Source organism: Ursus arctos, unplaced genomic scaffold, assembly GCF_023065955.2.
Source record: "Ursus arctos isolate Adak ecotype North America unplaced genomic scaffold, UrsArc2.0 scaffold_16, whole genome shotgun sequence".
Classification (NCBI taxonomy): Eukaryota; Metazoa; Chordata; class Mammalia; order Carnivora; family Ursidae; genus Ursus; species Ursus arctos.
This window is the reverse complement of record NW_026622830.1, coordinates 31,667,540-31,687,199: the sequence shown is the minus strand read 5'-3', so window position 1 is coordinate 31,687,199 and position 19,660 is coordinate 31,667,540.

Below are 19,660 nucleotides of genomic sequence, written 5' to 3'. Positions count from 1 at the left end.
CACCTGTGAATATGATGGAACTTCTAGAAAACTTGGAATGGTAGACATTTTTGTTGTCTTCTTCAGCTATTAAATTTAGAGCTTTGGAAATAGAAGTCAGTCTCCAAAGCGCTTGATGGTGAAAAAAGTTCATCTGTAAGCAACCAGAATAAACCAAACCAACACTTTGCCTGAAAAAAGTACATGCAAATAATGAATCATGTAACGCTACATCAAAAACTAATGATGTGCCATATGGTGACTAACAACATAATCAAAACAAAACAAAACAAGTCAGATTTCAGAAAATAAAGAAGACATAGAAAAAGATTTTTAAAAAAAAAAAAAGGAAAAAGAAAAAAAGGCCAAAAAAATGGCAAAGAAAAAAGGCAAGAAAGAGAGGTAGAAGTACAAAGGAAGAAAAACAGATTGTAGATTCTCAAAAGTATGACAATTCAACAGTTATTAGAAATAGTCACTTCGTCATCATTATTGTTATTCAAACAGCTCTGAAGATCAGCATTCAATTTCCAGAACATCAGGGTCTGACATCTGTCTCCTTAATACCAAGAGGGCTGTGTAGAAAAGCAACCATCACTCAAGTGAAAATTACACTCCTTATCTCAGAAGAGTCCATGAAATTCGGGCAACTTCAAGTAAAGGGTCAGCTCTCAAACACAGTGTTTTCGAAAACGACTATGACTATCTTAAACATATATATATAGCTATGCAAATTCCACGTTTCCTTTCATGCTATTTTCAGATTGTTTTTCAAATTAAACATTAGGCTCTGCAGCACACAGAGGATGTTAGATTAAAGGGCCACTTGCGTTCCACAAGGTTTCGGTTTTCCGCATTTGCCTAGAAATAGCTTTTCTCTGGGTGGGCCAGGTGAAATGCAACAAAGTTATTGTTACCTCACTTCCCTTGGCTTTTTGGGTGGAGAAGCCAGATGAAAGAGAAAAAGAGAAGAAGAAAAATAAAGGAGCGGCCAGAGAGAAAGAACAAGGAGAGAGAGAGTTGCCGTTTTGGACTCCATGAGGTCAGATGGATCTACCCCCAGATTTTTTGTTGTTGTTTAAAGAACAAATAGAAAAGAGGTTAAAAAAGAAAACTCGGGCTTATAATAATGATGAAAGCAGAAATGCCCACCTCTTGCACTGGACATCAGTGCTGGTTTGCCCTAGATGTGACAAAGCAAGTGCACACAGACCCCACAAGTTCAGGTCCCATTTGACTCTATCCTGTCAACCAGATGGGGCTTTTGGCTGCATTTAATTCATTTACACAACACTGATGAGTCTTGGCTGGGAGTTAAAAGAGAAATGTTCTGCTTGAGTGCTTCATAGTATACCAAAAGTGAGTGCACCATCACACTTTTTAAAGGGCTCCTTCTACAGTTTCTTCATTAAATTATATAAGCTGGCACAACTAGTCAGTTTTCTTTAATTTAAAGTGTACCAGTAGATTTCTTCCCAGCCAGAGGAGTATGCTTCTAATTATGTGACCAGTTCAGTAACTGAAGTACACCATACTATTAGCAAGGAGATTGAAGGGCAGTTTTGACAAGCTCAGAGCCTGTCAGGGACATGAACTTAAGGCCTTAAGCCAACAACTGACCCTTTCCTGCCTCTAGTATCTGAATAATTCACAATTTTCACTCGGGGTGGGGGGGTGATGTTTACATAGCTCACAAACGTTATTTTTAGTAAATTTAACAATAGCTGGAAAAGAAGCAAGGGCTTTGCACTTCGACAGAAAAGCAGTGCTTCCAAAAAACCATTCCCTCTGTCTCCTGTTATAATTTATGTTATGATGAAACTATAAATCAGTCATCATACCAGTTAATTTTTTTTTTTCAACAGCTATTACATCTGCTAGTTTTGCTTCAGGACACGAAGTAACAAACACAATCGTTATCAAGGAATAAATTGAGCGGAATAACAGCTTTGCTGTTCAGCTTTCTCCAGGAAGATGGTGATGGAAGGTGATTCTCCACAGCTCACACCATCTCCTTCCCTCCTCCTCCTCCAGCAATAGCACTGAGGAAGTCAGCATTAGCCTCTTGAACACTGAGCTCACGATTCTTTTGATAATCAGATACAGATGCTCAAAATTAAACTTTTCAAAACCCCAAAGATATTTCCCTCGTCCTCTGGGAATCTCTCACTTACCTTGGGCTGTTCTTGCTTCCATAAGGTACTCCATGATGCTTCGGAGGCTGGAGCCTTATCTCCTCAGCATACCCCCAACCCTCTCCCAGTGCCACAGCTTGCTTCTCTCCACGTGGTAACCAGTGCAAATGTTCAAGAAGGGGTTTAACGTGCCTCTAAGTCAATGGCTTCTGTTTTCTCATCTGCAAATCAGGAGGATGAATTCCCTCATCAGCAAGGCCCCTGCCATTACTAACCCTAGTAATATATGTGACCTAGGGCACAGATTGAACAGACACGGTTTTATTTTTTCTCTTTTTCTTTTGATAAAAAGGCTATTTTCTTTATTTATTTCCTGCTCTAAAGGAGGAGATAAAATTTTAAGGTGCCTACTTTAAGGAAAAACGTTTACCTCTTAGGAGAAGGACACACACACACATTTTACATATATAAAATATATACATGCCTTTAATCAATGAAAAAATATTTATTTATTGAGTTTCTAATAGGTACCAGATATGTACTAAATTCAAGCACAATTGCTAGATCACTTAACGTACATTCTTAAGCAGCCTTATAACCCAATTCTGTTCTACTTTATCACTCAGAGCAAACAAATCAACTCTGATGTGTACTAAAGGTAGGATCTGATGTAAACATCACTGGGCTGAAATTTAAAAGACCTGAGTTCAGAATGAAGTACCCCTGCTCCCCTTTCTCCCTCTCTTTGTAACTGAGACCTATCTCTCATCCAAATAAATTAATTTGGGGCTCAATCATTGAAATGGGTTCCCCCCGAGTCCTTCCCAGCTCTTAAATTATACCATCTGCAAAAGATACTTAGCATCATTAGCTATTGAGGAAATGCAAAATGAAACAATAATGAGATATGACTACAAACCTGTCAGATTAGCCAAAGTAAAAAAAAAAAAAAATAGTACCACCACCAAATGCTGGAAAGAATGCAGATAAACTTGATCCTTTTTAGACTGTTGATAGAATATAACACGGTACACTAACTCTGGAAAACAGTTTGGCAGTTTCTCATAAAACTAAATGCAACTACAATACACCTCTGCAACTGGACATTTATTACAGAGAAATAAAAACTTAGGTTTACATAAAAACCTGTATATGGCTATTCATATCAGATTTATTCATATTAGCTTAAAATGGGAAACAACTCAGATGTCCTTCAATGGATGAATGGTTAAACCATGGTACATTCATATCACAGAATACCATGCAGCAATAAAAAGGAACGAGCTACTGATACACACAGCATCTTGGATGAATCTTCAGGGCATCGTATGAAATGCTGAAAAACACAATGCCAAGAGGCCATAGACTATATGATTATTATATAATAGTCTTGAAATTACAAAATTATAGAAGTGGAAAACACATTAGTAGTTGCCAGAGGTCAGGGATAAAGGAGGGGTGAAGTGGAAAGGGTGTGGCACAAAGGTCAATAAGAGGAATCCTTGTGGTGATGAAATTGTCCTGTACCTCGAATGTATCAGTGTTAATATCCTGGACATTGTACTTTAGTTTTTCAAGATGTTGCCATCGGGAGAAACTTGGTAAAGGTGATAGGTTATGCAGTACACAGCTTTTCTCAGTTTTATTCCTCATGACTACATGTAAATCTACAATCACCTCAAATAAACAGTTTAATTGAAAAAAAAAATATTGCACATTCTGATTGCATTGTGCTTCCTGATTCCCGCTTGAGGCCTAATGGAAATTTGGCGGAAGCCTAGGGAAAAACAGGCCAAGTGTTGACAAGATGACAGCAATGCCCTTGCCTGGCCACTGAATTCCCTTCATGATGCCAAATGCAAGGAGGAATGTGTGTCTGTCATCAGCAGCTGTGTGGAAGCTCTAGAACTGAGCAGACAGACCCTCTCAAGTTGTAAGATGCAAATGGCATCTCCAGGGAAAAAGTGCCCAAGCCTTGGAGATAATGCAAAATAGCCCCAGCTGAATAGAATTTTACTGTCCTGACCACTTGATAAGCTATTTGCAGGACTGTGTTATGAGGTTAAAATAGTTTGCTTCTGTTGGCAGAAGCAGAAAATCTGGTTCTAATGGCTTTTCTTCTGAGAAATACAGGTGCCCTGTGTACCAGACCCTCCACTAGCAAATGCAGACTTACTGAAGCTAACACTCCAAACACTCCATCCCTTTCTTTTTTTTTTTTAAGATTTTATTTATTTATTTGAAAGAGAGAGGGGAGGGAATAGAGGGGCAGAGGGAGAAGAAGACTCCCCGCTGAGCGGGGAGCCCAAAGCAGGACTCCATCCCAGGACCCGGGGATCATGACCTGAGCCAAAAGCAGACACTTAACTGACTGAGCCACCCAGGAGCCCCACTCCATCCCTTTCTGATGATAATATGAAAATAAGAGATGGGAGGGCTTTGAGGCCTAACCAAGAAAAATCACTCAAAGTCCATGGAGGGAATACTAGAACTAACAAAAATCAGCATTTATTGAACATTCATGGTACACTTTCATGCATTATCTCATTTAATCCAAACAAGAATTTGAAGAATTAGGAGTAATTATCCTTATGTTTTATGGAGGCTAAGTGACATGCCCGAGATAAAAAGGGACAAGGCCAGGATTTCACCTGAGGCACAGAGCTGAGTTCTCTAACTCCATGTAGAGTAGCAGGCCTTCCCAACAGGTATGCAGAACACAGATTCCAGAACAGGCATAAGCTGTGTCTTAAGACACTGATCAGGTACATTTTAAAAGAGAAAAGACATTTAGAACCTACTTTTTTATAGTCATTTAAAAATTTACAACAGCTCAGGTTTTAACAGCACAGATTTTGAATGGCTCCTTCCACCAATTTCCCAAATTTAGTGACTGTTCTTCTTGGGGTGTATGATTTAATGCTTAACACCCATCTCCAGAGAAGGGTCTAGAGTGGTTGCACCATGTGGTGCCCTGTACCCTCTGACTCTTACACTGGAATATTCCACTTACACTGATTATGACTTCAGTCTGCATTTGGGTTAGCATCTAGGAAGTTCTTTATTTCAGATGCGCATATAAAATCTGTACTTTTGCTTTAGATATAATTTGGTTTTATTTTCCTATTTTTTCTTCTAACAGAAGGTATGTGTGACTATTATCTTTATTACTCTTATTATTATCTGTAAATAGTTGCTCCACAATTCAAAAAATTGATTTTATATTTCTTAATTGTTCTTTAATGGTGATGGTTAAAGTCTGATTCTTGATAAACTACAATAAATTACAAACTGCTTTAGGAAATGAAAAAAAGAAGGTATGTTTCTAAAAACAAAAATTAAACATTAATTAAATTAATTCATTAATTAAAGAGAACCATAGATTTCTATGGCCTTAGAAAATTAGTCAAATAGTTATTAATAAAGGAGAGTAAATATTTCATGATTTTTATAATTTTAATTATTACATTCAATAAAATTTATGTACTTCAATAATTCCTTGTATGTTTACTACATGGTAAACTTTTTCAACTTTGATATGACTTGTCTCAAATATTCTGGAGACAAAGAACAACTACACTTTATAAATCAATTTTCTGAATCTTTAAAAGCCTATAGTTCTAGGGCACCTGGGTGGCTCAGCCGGCTACGCGTCCAACTCTTGGTTTTGGCTCAGGTCATGGTCTCCGAGTCATGAGAGCGAGCCCTGTGTCAGGCTCCATGCTCAGCGCAGGGTCTGCTTGAGATTTTTTTCTCTCTCCCTCTGCCCCTGCCCCTCCTCATGCGCTCTCTCTCTCTAAAATAAATAAATAAAATCTTTAAAAGCCTCTAGTTCCTTCAAGCAATTTATATTTAGACAGCTTAAATTTGAATAAATATTTATTGTGAACTTGCAAAATCAGAAGTTTTGTAGGATATACACAGCATTTTCTAAACCCCCCGCAAAAAAAAAAAAAAAAAAAAAAAAAAAAACCAACCAAACAAACAAAAAAACCCACTTAACTCACTAACAAGGCAATCCAATGAAGAATATCTAAAATTCAAATTCATGCAGCCTGGTATTCCTTCTCATCCTCAATCTAAATGTCCTACTTGCTAGGAAAAGTTATCAGATTAAGCCCTGGTGGCCAAGCAAACTACGTCAGTAGCTACCACAAAGCATCTAGTTTACCCAGGGGGAAAAGTATTGGAACATTTTAAAACATCTGCAAGCGCGAAATAAGAAAGTATCAGATCAAAGAGAGGAAGCTAGTTACAAGGTCAGTTGAACAATTAATAGGCAAAGACAAAAAGTCTCATACAAGTTCAGAAGCATTCATTTTCCCTTCCTGCATGAAAAGTACCAAATCCATGTTTGGGAATAATAACAAAGGAAATAGAAAAGGTGTCACTTTTGAATAATACAATTAGTAGAGTGGTGTCATCCACATAAAGAAAACTGATTCCAGATTATTCCTGAAGGATGGGTGGCTCTTTGGAAATCAGTAACCATGAGCAATTAATGGTATTGGTGAGAGTCTCTGACAAGAACTCCTGGAAGAACACTGTTCTAAAAAATAATAACCATTAAAGTAATATTAGTAAGTTAACTGAATTTTTTGAAAAAATATATTCGGGAAGAACTACTCAAAGTAGTAAATGAATAATTCGAAACACATTTAAAATATTACCGAACAGCTGGACAGTTTGCAGCTGCAATAACAAGAGTGTAAAGGTTTACATCAAGTGTTTGTTTTGAAAACTCCAAGATTCCAGTAACTTATTGTTTTATTCACAGAGAAACTCACTGTTTTGAGATTTGAGATCACATGGAAATGACAAGTTACCAAACTCATTTCCCCGCCAATTTTCTGATTCAGATATTGAGTGATGTCAGCTTACTAACCCAAGGCAACAAGAGTATACGTTTGATTTTCAGTTACGTAACTAAGGAATCAACGTATATTGATTGAGCACCTACTGTGTTCATGTACAGTTGCCCTTTGAACAATGCTGGGGCTACAGGTGCCAATCCCCCAACAAAGTCGAAAATTACATAGAACTTTTGACTCTCCCAAAACTTAACTACTAATAGCCTACTGCTGACAATAAGCCTTACTGTTAACATATACAATCAACTAACACATATTTTATATGCTGTATGTATTACATACTGTATTCTTACAAGAAAGGAAGCTATAGAAAAGTCATAAGGAAGAGAAAATACATTCACAGCACTATACTGTATTTATGGAAAAAAAAATCCATGTGTAGATGAGAGAAATCATATGATAATGATAACAGAAGGGGGAATGAAGCATGAGAGACTATGGACTATGAGAAACAAACTGAGGGCTTCAGAGAGGAGGGGGGTGGGGGAATGGGATAGACAGGTGATGGGTAGTAAGGAGGGCACGTATTGCATGGTGCACTGGGTGTTATACGCAACTAATGAATCATCGAACTTTACATCAGAAACCAGGGATGTACTGTATGGTGACTAACATAATATAATAAAAAAACATTAAAATAAAAAAAAAAAATCCATGTGTAAGGGAATCTGCAGTTCAAACCTGTGTTGTTCAAGGTCCAACTACACTGAGTCAAACACTAAGAACAGTGATGAATAAAGGTTCCTGCTCTTGTGGAAGTTACTGTTTTAGTAGCAGAGACAACATCAAAGATAATTATTTACAATTGTGGTGAATGTTCAAAAGAAGTACAGGGTGATATGAAAATGCATAATGAGGGATGCCTGGGTGGCTCAGTTGGTTAAGCAGCTGCCTTCAGCTCAGGTCATGATCTCAGGTCCTGGGATTGAGCCTGGCATCAGGCTCCCTGCTCAGCGGGGAGTCTGCTTCTCCCTTTGCCTCTTTCCCCTGCTCATGCCTGCTTGCTTGCTCGCTCTCTCTCTCACTCTCTCAAACAAATAAATCTCTAAAAAAAAAAAAAAAGAAAAAAGAAAATGCATCATGAGTCTAGATATGGTCTAGGATATAGGGTATTAGGAAAGGTATCCTTAAGGAAGTGGCATTTGAGCTAAGGTCTGAATAAATCCTCAGAGAGATCAACCAGTTATTGAGCAGGATGGGTAGCTGGGAGGGTGAAGTTGGACAGTATTCCAGGCAGCATTAATTCTAGAGACACTGCAATGGTTGCATGATGGAAAGGAGCATGACACATTTATAAAATTCAAAAGAAAGTCTGTTTAACTATGGCCATGTAGAAACCTCCAGCAAAAAGTCTAGAAAAATGTTGATGACAACTTGGACCATAGTGGCAACAGTGGGGATAAAGGAAGGTAAATGAATTTGAAAGCTATTTTCCAAATTAAATCAATTAGACTTATAGATGGCTTAGATGTGAAAAATGAATGCAAGGAGATGAAGGTTTCAAGGATAGTTTCTGGATTTCTGGCTTGCCCAACTAGACTGATGCCATTCAGTGATCTAAAGAACATTTGGATTGTGGAAGGAATCACATTCAGTTTTAGACATGCTATGTTTGAGAAAGCCTCAAAGAAAAGTGTGCTTTGGAAGTATAAATTTGGGAGTTACTGATGTAGAGATGACTGAAGCTTAGGCATGGATAAGGTCACCTAGAAGCAGAATATGGAGCTAAAAAAGGAGAGAGTTTTTGACGCATTCCTGAGGGCTTTGAACACTAAAAAACAGCAATATTTATCTAAGGAGAGTTGACAGAAGTGGAAGGAAAAGCAAAAGTTTAACAGCATCACCAAAGTCCAGGGAAAACTCTGAAGTAAGCCAAAGTCCCAGTGCACCTCACAATTTCAGTAAATTTCTCTTTGTGGTTATCTAGACACATGGTTTAAACAGTAACTGTGACTATAAATAAACAGCATCTTTGTTCATTTTTGTTTGTGTTTTCCCTAGGAACTATAATTTGGATGAAATCTTTGAAAGAAAGTTAGTGTAAGTTCACTGTCCAATATAGTAGTCACCAGTTGCCTGTGATGATTTAAATTAATTAAATAAAAATAAAATTAGGATAAAAATTCAGCTTTCAGGGATGCCTGGGTAGCTCAGTCAGTTAAATGTCTGCCTTCAGCTCAGGTCATGATTCTGGGGTCCTGGGTTTGAGACCCACATTGGGCTCTGTGCTCAGCAGGGAGCCTGCTTCTCCCTCTGCCTGCCTGCCGCTACCCCTGCTTGTGTTCTCTCTCTCTCTCTCTGACAAATAAATAAATAAAATCTTTAAATCAAATTCAGCTTTCAGTTGCATTAACCACCATTTCATATGCTCAGGAGCACATGTGCCTCGTGGCTACCATTTTGGACACTGTAGACAGAACATTTCCATCATTATAGAATAGTTCTATTGACAGCCTAGTCTAAAATAATCCTATAGGCATGATTAAGTAAATCAAAAATGAAGCAATGTTCCAAGTATAAAAATACTGCCTACATTCCAGGTGAGGAAGTCAGGAGGGAGGGAAAAGATGACAAGGGTCAAAAAGAACATAAAATGTGGCATTTGCCTCCATTACAGATGAGAGAACGGAGGCAGGTGATGAATGTGTTTCCAGAATGTGTTCAAAGGAGAAAGAGCAGAAAGCTGGATTGAAGAACTTTCATACTAGGGACAAAGAATGCAAGGTCCTTAAGTTTGAGCTCTGCCATGAGGGAAAGAGGGTTTCTTCAAGCAGGGAGATAACCCCTACTATAGGTGTCCTATCCACATACTTGCCTCAGAACAGCTAAGTTTCATATTTCTACGTAAGTTAGAAATTCTGCCATTACTACCTGTTGAAGAACAACCTTTTCATGTTAATCCTTATGCTATGAAATCTAAAAAAATAAAAACATTAATAATGGTGGAAAAGTTTTCTCACTCTTAGAAAACTCATGGAAGATCAATTTGGATGAGGTTTTTAAATTTAAACTTCAGGCATTTCTCCCCCCTCTCCTTGTTACAGCCAGTATGCTCCCATTTTAAGGGAAGAGATAAGTGAATACTCCAGAAACATAGCTTCAAATATTGAAATTAGATTATTTCTCTCTCTCTCTCTCACGCGCGCGCGCGCGCGCGCGCACACACACACACACACACACACATTTTAAAATCTGGTATCACTGTTCACTGAATACCATTCTTGAGCATACCAGATATGAAGAACTCAATTCAGCGAAAACATTTTATCAGATACAGGTTAACATATTTTTAAGTCATTCAAAAATGGAGTCCCTATTTTTTGCCTAAACAGTAATAAGTGTAATGGCCCCATCTCTGTCCTGGAAGAAATAATAAAAGCAACAACAACAATAATTAACATCAAATGAGCCCTTACTATGGGTCAGGCTCTTTGTATTTATTAGCTCATTTAATTGTCACAACAATCTTATGAGATGGGCACTATAATTATCCCCATTTTACAGAAGAAAATGCCAAAGTCAGGACATTTTAATAGGATCAGTGCAATAGAGTAGTAGAGATCAAATTACCATGCCTAAAATGATCAACAGAACAGGAAAGTATATCATCAAATATTTAACTGGGTGATTAAAACTAGTAATGACACAGAACATCAGTGGAGGAAGAATTCCATGTGGGCCAGAATGGTTGGGAAATGGGATTTTTAGGAGTACTTAAAAAGAGAATCTGCCAATTCATGTATTCAAACATCATTTACTGACTGGTGTATACTGGGCACTGGGTACAAGCTGGAGATAAAAAGTTGAGGAAGATTAAAAAAAAAAAAAACCCTACATGCATACAAAAAAAAAAAAAAAAAGTGAAGAAAGGGAAAAAGGATGTTCCAGGTAGAGATGTGTCACAAAGGACTCTCAAAACAGATGCATGACTTATCCTCATTGTCTTTCTTTCTTTCCCTCTCCTTTCTTTTTCCCCCTCTTTTTCTGTTGCTCACCGCCTTGTCTCGCGCTCTTTCATTTCTACATCAACATACTTTTAGAAAGATTTGTCTTCTACATCTTTAATGAGATAATTAGTGCACCCATATACCTTCACTTGTCTAAAATAGTCCCAATTTATGTCTACTGCCCAGATATAATTATAGTGATTCCTTTTACTCCCAAAAGTGTCTTGATGTGGATGATAAATAACATGACTGCCCCCAAAATAATATTGCCTTTGTAGAAAGTGAAAGAAGAGGCAGGCACACACTCTTATCAACACATCTACAGCCAATCATCTCCCAGAAAAATTGTAAAATTTTTGACTTTCTATTACTGGAAAAAAATTTAGGCAAGAAAATGCCTTCAACTAAATCAGAGTTTAGGAGTACACAGCAGAATCAGAATTAGGGGAGGAAGAAGGCCAACCTGGAAGACAGCAGCTTCCATAGATGTTCTATTCAAAAGGGCTAGGTTCAAATTCCCTAAATTTCCTGTGTAAAATATAATCCAAATCCTTGATAACTTTAAGTAAGACCCACCAGCCTGACCCTCTTTCCATAAATTCTACCTCTGTATTTCCAACTGCCTATTAGACATCCCTGTCTAGTGACCCAGGTCCAGTGTCAAAGTCATCATGTCCTTCTCCTCAATTTTTTCTTCCTCCATCATCCCTATCTTAGAGAATTGCAGATCCCTCCATGGGCCATGCAAAGCAAAAAGGGAAATTAACATTATCCTTGATACTTCCTATTCTTTTATTTTCATGTTTGATGAATGACTAGGTTCTGGAATCCCTTCTCTTTCACAGCTTTTTTCTTCTATGTTCTCATATCTCCAGACCCAATGAAACTCCTTGTTTTAGTCTGGGGTTCTCTCAAAGCAGACCCTGAGACCAGATCTGGGTGCAAGTGGTTTATTTGCAAGATGACCCCAGGAAGAACAGTGTGAATGTGGAGAAGGAAGACAGCAAGCTATTACTGTGGGCAGTTGGAGCTCCTACTGGTGCCCTCTGAGAGGCTGCACAGAACACACCTCAGAAAAGTCTGCCTAGGGATGAGAGAACAGGAATATCCATCCACCAACTTCTATCCCTTGTTGTTGAGGGCTGCTCCTGGACATTATCTCTCTTAGCACCCTTGGAGGCTGAGCATAGGCCAAGCATTCTCTTTCTGCCAGATAATGCCTTTCGAAGAAAGTCACTGGAAGCCTCTGGGGTGTTTTGGAACTTTATTCAGTGACTTCCAAGTGGGCCAGCCATGCTAGTCTACTGTACCTTTATGTGAGGCCCTTGTGATATTGAGCCTAGATGCCAGCAAGAGAGTCCTAATGTGTCTCCTTATTTGTCATCACACACTTCCCCTCAACCTCCCCACAACTGCCGAGTGATGATTCTGAATGTGACATATGGGTGTGATCATGTCCTCTTAAGGATGGAGTCCTTTAACAACTCTCCGAAGACTCGTGGGAATACTTCAAACTCTCCCACCTGGCTTCTTCCCAGCTTTCTGTACCTTCTGCTACCTCTCTATCCCACATGAGGCCCTTTCATTCCTCAGTACCTCACGTTCTCTACCAAGAACTCTCCCTTTCTTTGCTCCTCCCTCCTTGACCTTCTCCTGCCTTGACCCCACCCCTCTGCCCACCTGGTAGCTATGCTCTTATCTTCTAAACCTCAAATTAGAAATCACCTCTACGAAGTCTTTCCCTGCTTTAGGTAGGCTAGTCCTGCCATGCTGTGTACCCCCCAATGTACCATGTGCATAATTCTGAATGTCTCCTCCACACAAAAGAAAACCTCCTGAAAGTTGATACATTGTGTCTCCAGTACCTCACATACGGTTCTGAACCTTTTTGTGCTGTGAACCCCCTCAGCAGTCTTGAACGCCTTCTCCAAATAATGTTTTAAGTGTATAAAATAAAATGCACAGGATTAAAAAGGAAACATCATGTCAAAACATAATTATTAAAATATTTTCCAAAATGTATGATATAGAAATATAATGCTTCTTTATTAATACATTAATCAAATTACCATTTTTTCAAATAGTGATGAATATAAACAATAATCATAATGTGATATAAGAATATATCCTCATATTACTCCTACCATGTTCTGTTGCCTACATTTATAATTGAAGAAAATGATGGTAAATCTCAGGTAGAGGTTAGGGAAAGTAAATGTGCCATTTTTCCTTCTCAGTCCATGGCACCCTGTATTATATATGTAGACCCATTATGGTTCAGTAGGCCTCTGGTTACGAGGCACTAGCAGCATGGGCCTGGTTTATAGGTGTTCAAACATTTACTGAATGAGCTACCTCTTTTTCTGTGTGCTGAATGAATGAGCTTCTGGCCTGGACTTCAGGTTCCTCTTTCTCTAAATTTACATGATTTTATGTTTAAATTGTTCCCCAGATTTCACCACCTATGGGTACAAAGGCATTACATTATTTGTAACATCTCACCTTACTGATTAATTCCCATGCCCCACTGCCACCCAGTGCATTGCAGACTCCACTTCAACTTTTTCTCAATCATTTCTGAGAGTCTCCAAACTTGTTTTATGTAAGCCAGAAATAGTCCTAACCTCTTCTTCCTTCCTGGCCTCTCTTTGTTGATAAATGTGGCTTGCGAAGCCACTTGAGGGCCATAAGTTGTGGCTTCTGCTGAAGCTGATATTCATGCCAAGGGCGATGCTTCCCACTGCTGCCTCACTTGCCAACCCTCAGGGGCTGTGGCAAGGCTGCTGTCTCTTTCATCCACTTTAAGGCCACATTCTTTTTCATAGTAGAGAAGATACACCCTCCCCAACTTCAGGTCATATGTTGGCATCTGACCATGAAATAAGTGTTACTTGGTGCCCTTGTTTTAGTGTCTCTAGAAACCAACTCCCTCATTTCAGTGCTGTGCCAGAACCTTCTTATTTGCCCAACAAGACTCCTTCTCTGCAGCCCATACTGCTTTGTGCCCCAAGAGGCTAGTATGCATGGACTACAGAAACCAGTTCCCATGCCCTCTGGCTTATACTCCTTGGTCAAAAGGATATGGGAGGGCAGGAGAGGAGAGTAGTTGGAGTATTTCTTCTCCTATCTCTCTTTCCATCAGTCTGTAGTTTGAACACAGTCTTCCACAAAAGGCTCCTGTCCAGCAATCCTCTCCCACCATTTCAGCGCCTCTACCCTGCAGCTGCTCCCCGACCTTCCCTCTTCAATCTCACATGTGGCAACCACTCTCTGCTGATACTAGACCCAAGGAGCTTCACCCATCCCTTGGTGGTCTCTTTTAAATATTCCCACACTTCTCTAAGTATTCCCTTCCCTAAACTCTCCTCAAATACCCACCACATGTATGTGGGAGGTATGTGCCACCTCTTCCTCCTCCCACACTCACCCTGGACACAAGTGTGAAGCTTCCTCATAGGGCTGTAATTCCCCCCATGGCTGTGGACCTGTTAGTGCACCAGACACACCCAGACACATCGGAGTCTCTGTGCAGAATCACTGGCACTCATCCCTGATGCGCCTATAGAAAGATTTCACTGACTACATCTGATGCCCTTCTTTTTGTCTGCTTTGACATCTCATTCATTTATTCAGTAGTTCAACAAATAGTCTACATTTTTGTGTACTTTAAGCTGCCTGTGCTCTTAACTATGAGGCAGCATAAAGATTATGGATTTTGGAGAAAAGCAGACATTTTTGGCACTTACCAAGAGAGACATCTTGGGCAAGTTACTACCCAATCTCAGTTTCCTCAAGTGCTCAGGATGGTGATTATGAAAATTAAATGAGCTAAGGTGTGAAAAGTTCTAAGAGCCAAATGGCAGTTGGTAAATGTAATACGACAGACTTCTGAGTGTATCCACTAGTATATCCAGAGATTGTGTAAAAAGTTAATTGCAGAGTGTTCTCAGTATTAACACCCGTGGAGGAGTGAGGGACACAGGACTGAGCAGAGGAATAAGGTTCAACAAAAGTTCTAGCAAATCCCAAGGGCAGCTCTGAAGCTGACAGAGTCCTTCTGAGTTTGAGGCAAAAAAACTGCCTGTTTTCCACTGATGTCCAGTCATGGATGTGAGCTGCCCCCAGGAGAAATGCCCCCCTCCATCTGAAGGCAAAAAGACCAGAGAAATATGTAGCTGACAGATGTTAGCTGTTAACAGTCCCAGCAACTGGGAGAATGAGTGCCTTGGTCCTGGAGGGGGAATCTAGCCAGCACACTACATTATCTACTACACCAAATATTTGTTAAAGAGCTGCTGGCTGCCATCAACATCTCCTTGCATTTGCATCTCTTCAGTAGTGTGTAAGGGCACAGCAACCTTGGAGAGCACCAATGTCAACTGGAGTAACCAGATACTGTGCTCCTGGTTTCTAATTCATTGATTTCTGCTCTAATCTTGATCAACTGCTTTCTCGTATGTGGATTAGGCCTGTTCCTCTGTTGCTGTTCCAGCTTCTTGAGGTGAGAATATAAAAACTGCATTTTAGATTTTTCTATTCTTTTGAGTGAGGCTTGGATGGATATGTATTTTCCCCTTAGGACTGCCTTTTCAGTGTCCCATAGGTTTTGGACCGTTGTGTTTTCATTCTCGTTGGTCTCCATAAATTGTTTAAATTGATTTTTGATTTCCTGGTTTATCAAATCATTCTTAAGCAGGATGGTTCTTAGTCTCCAACTATTTGAGTTTCTTCCAAATTCTTCCTTGTGGTTGAGTTCCAATTTCAAAGCATTGTGGTCTGAGAATATGCAGGGAATAATTTCAGTCTTTTGGTATCAGTTGAGACCTATTTTGTGACCCAGAACATGGTCTATTCTTGAGAATGTTCCATGGGCATTAGAATAGAATGAGTATTCTTTGGTTCTGGGGTGTAGTGTTCTATATATATCTATGAGGTCTAACTCGTCTAGTATGGCATTCAAAGCTCTTGTTTCTTTGTTGATTTTCTGCTTAGGTGATCTATCTATTTCTGATAGTGGAGTGTTGAGGTCCCCTACTATTAACGTATTTTTATCTATATGTCTCTTTATTCTGGTTAAGAGTTGGCTTGTGTATCTTGCTGCTCCCCTGAAACAGCCAAAAAAACTAAGAGGCAGCCCACGGAATGGGAGAATATATTTGCAAATGATACTACAGATAAAAGACTGGTATCCAAGATCTACAAAAACTTCTCAAACTCAATACATGAGAAACAAATAAACAAATCAAAAAATGGGCAGAAGATATGAACAGACACTTTTCCAACGAAGACATACAAATGGCTAACAGACACATGAAAAAATGTTCAAAATCATTAGCCATCAGGGAAATTCAAATCAAAACCACACTGAGATACCACCTTACGCCAGTTAGAATGGCAAAAATAGACAAGGCAAGAAACAACAATTGTTGGAGAGGATGTGGAGAAAGGGGATCCCTCCCACATTGTTGGTGGGAATGCAAGTTGGTACAGCCACTCTGGAAAATAGTGTGGAGGTCCCTTAAAATGTTAAAAATTGAGCTACCCTATGACCCAGCCATTGCACTACTGGGTATTTACCCCAAAGATACAGACGTAGTGAAGAGAAGGGCCATGCGCACCCCAATGTTCATAGCAGCATTGTCCACAATAGCTAAATCGTGGAAGGAGCCGAGATGCCCTTCAACAGATGACTGGATTAAGAAGATGTGGTCCATATATACAATGGAATATTACTCAGCTATCAAAAAGAATGATTTTTCAACATTTGCTGCAACATGGATGGCACTGGAGGAGATAATGCTAAGTGAAATAAGTCAAGCAGAGAAAGACAATTATCATATGGTTTCTCTCATCTATGGAACATAAGAACTAGGAAGATCGGTAGGAGAAGAAATGGAGTAACCAGATAAAATGGCTTTTTTACATAGTGATTTCTCAAAATTGATTATATGGCCAGAGTTAAAAGCCATAAGGCAGTTGAAGAGAGGTTTTCAAACCATGCTTCTTACAACAGGGTGGGGTGATAAGAGCAGAGAGCCGACAATGTCACAGCTGAAAGAGTGCCAAGCTCCAGCTCCATCCTTGACTTTATTCTATGTATGATTTTTCTAAAGAAAAGAACACCCTCAGAGTACACATATGTTACCTAGGAGTGAGGAAAGCTCTTTCTTCAGGCTGTAGCCACTGAGGGGGATGCTAACAGGCCTGGACAACTTGGGCTGTGTGAGCAGCAGGCTCTCTGCCCTTGTTAGTTCATCAGTACACCTCAGTGCAATCAAAGTAGCAGGATGGTGGAACTGGGAGGACTGGGCATGGCATATGAAAGAAGCTCAAATAAAACAGCTTACAATGTTAATTGCTCACAGGCACTTCTGCCTCAAATTTCCACTGTTCATGTACAACAGAATTCACAGAAACTCTAGGCCCTTCCCATGTATATAAGCAATAGCCATTCCCAAAGGCTACAACATAAGACTGAGCCCTCAAAGAGTAGTTCATAATTTCTAGCACCCTGGATTCCTGCAGACAAGCCTTCCATTCAGAATGGAAGCAGACCCATGGGAAGCAGCACCTGCTCAGAGAAGGGAAATGCTCAAGGAAGTTCCAAGCAGAGAACACAGGTTTACAGCTAGTTTATTATATACACATGCTCTGTTCTCTTTCCAAACAAACAGCAGGACTGTGAATGACAATTCACCTCAAGGATTTTAAAAGAAAAGTTATGGAAGTAAAAGGTGGTTAATTCACCTAAAACCCTAAACACAATGGACATTGTAAGTCCACATTATTTTGCCTCTAGGTTTTTAGCTTTTGTTCTTTCCCATCCAGGAACACCCTTCTCCCTTCTTTTCTTCTAAGGTCTAGCTAAAAACTTCACCAATAAATCTTATCCTAACCACATATGCCTTTCTCATCTAAAATCTTTCATTATATTTGGGTTATAGGGTGATCAGAGTCATCATTATAAACATGACTGACACTAAGTGCTAATTACATACCTGCATTGTGCTAAACACTTAACATGGATCATCTCATTTAATCCTCAAAACAAATCTATGAGGGAGGTCATTTTATTAACCTCATATTACATATAAGGAAATTGAATTATTGGCCCCAGATCTCTTCCCTCTCTGTATCCACACCCTTGGCCACATGAGTTGTCCCCACTACCAGAGTAAAGTATGTTTCCTTGCCCATTGTCTTTAGGCTCAGCCATGTGCCTTGATTTGGCCAATGAGATGTTCATAGCCATAAGTGAGCAGAACCTTGAAACAGATTTACATAGGGAGCTTTTACTCTTATGCTTCTACCATTAACATGAAAATATCATGCTCTAGCCAGAACGCTAATTCTAGGGGGATAGCAAAAATGGAAAGCAGACCTAAGCCCAAATGCCAAAAAGTAGGCCATCTAACTAGATCTTCAACTTGAAGCACAGCTGCCCAGCTTAGCTCAGCTGACTCCTGTGTAGTCACATGAGCAAAAATCATAGATATTTTAAGTCACTGAGTTCTGGACTGGTTTGTTACTCAGTGATATCTGACTGATACAGGCACCAAGAGGTTAAATTATTTGCCCACTTTCTCATAGGTCGTGGTGGTAAGAAGATTCTAGCAGAGATTGATTTCATTTCAGTTCCTACCTTTTTAACAACTATGGCTTCTATCATCATCATCATCACATTTGCAATCCACATCCAATCACATGTATTGAATGCTTACTATGTGCCAGGCACCCTAAGAAGTCCATTCATATATTATCTTATTGAACCAATGAACAACCCTCTGATACAAGTACTTACTATTGATCACATTTTATAGGAGGTTAAGTAAAGTAAGATGCTTGCCCAAGATCACACAGCTAATAGGAGACAGAGCCTTCATTCATCTCAGAGTGTTCCAAGCTGCCATGCTCTACTTCAATACACTACTACCTTTTGAACAAAATCACAACTATCCTTAGAGAAAAATGTTAATGATCAGTTATTCCAAAAATCTCTTCTCGCCCAAAAATTTCCAAAAGGCTGCTTTAAACCCCACAATGATTGCTTTTGAAAATTTGTCTTGTTTTTGAAGAGTTTTATGAGTATTAAAGTTTTAAAAAGTCTTAAAAACCCACTTTAAACTCCTATGTTAAAAATGAGGAGTCTAGGGCTTAGGGAAATAATTTTACTGATTCTATTACATGCAGCAAACTAGTGGGATATCAAAGTCCATATCCTGAATGCTCACCTTCAGCATCTTGCTTGGGAGGGAGAGGGACAGCAGCCCAATCCCGTGAAGTAGAAATGGGAATTTGGTGTCTAACTTCTCCTTAAGTAGATATTTAGCCAAAATTCCTGACTTTTACTCTCACATCTATAAGTATCTGAAAGCAGGCACAGGTGCTTTCTTGGAAGTAACCTATGTAGAAACCTGGGGCCCCATATTTAAAAGGTTCCCATACTTGGTTTAATGCTCTACTCTTACCATTTTTAAATCCCTCTTAATTTTTTAACAAGAGGCTCTGCTTTCATTTTGTACTGAGCCCCCCAAACTATGTAGCCAATCTAGTGCCTCCAATTTCTAAGCTTGGGGAGATTCTTCAATATGCACTGAGTTGCTTCTCAGCTTTCCACTCTGCTGGCTATCACCTACAAGAGTGCACAGGGCCAAGAATCAGAATATTAAGATGACAGGTGAAACGTGGTCATGAGTCAAACAGATCCATTGGTACCTCCATGCAAATC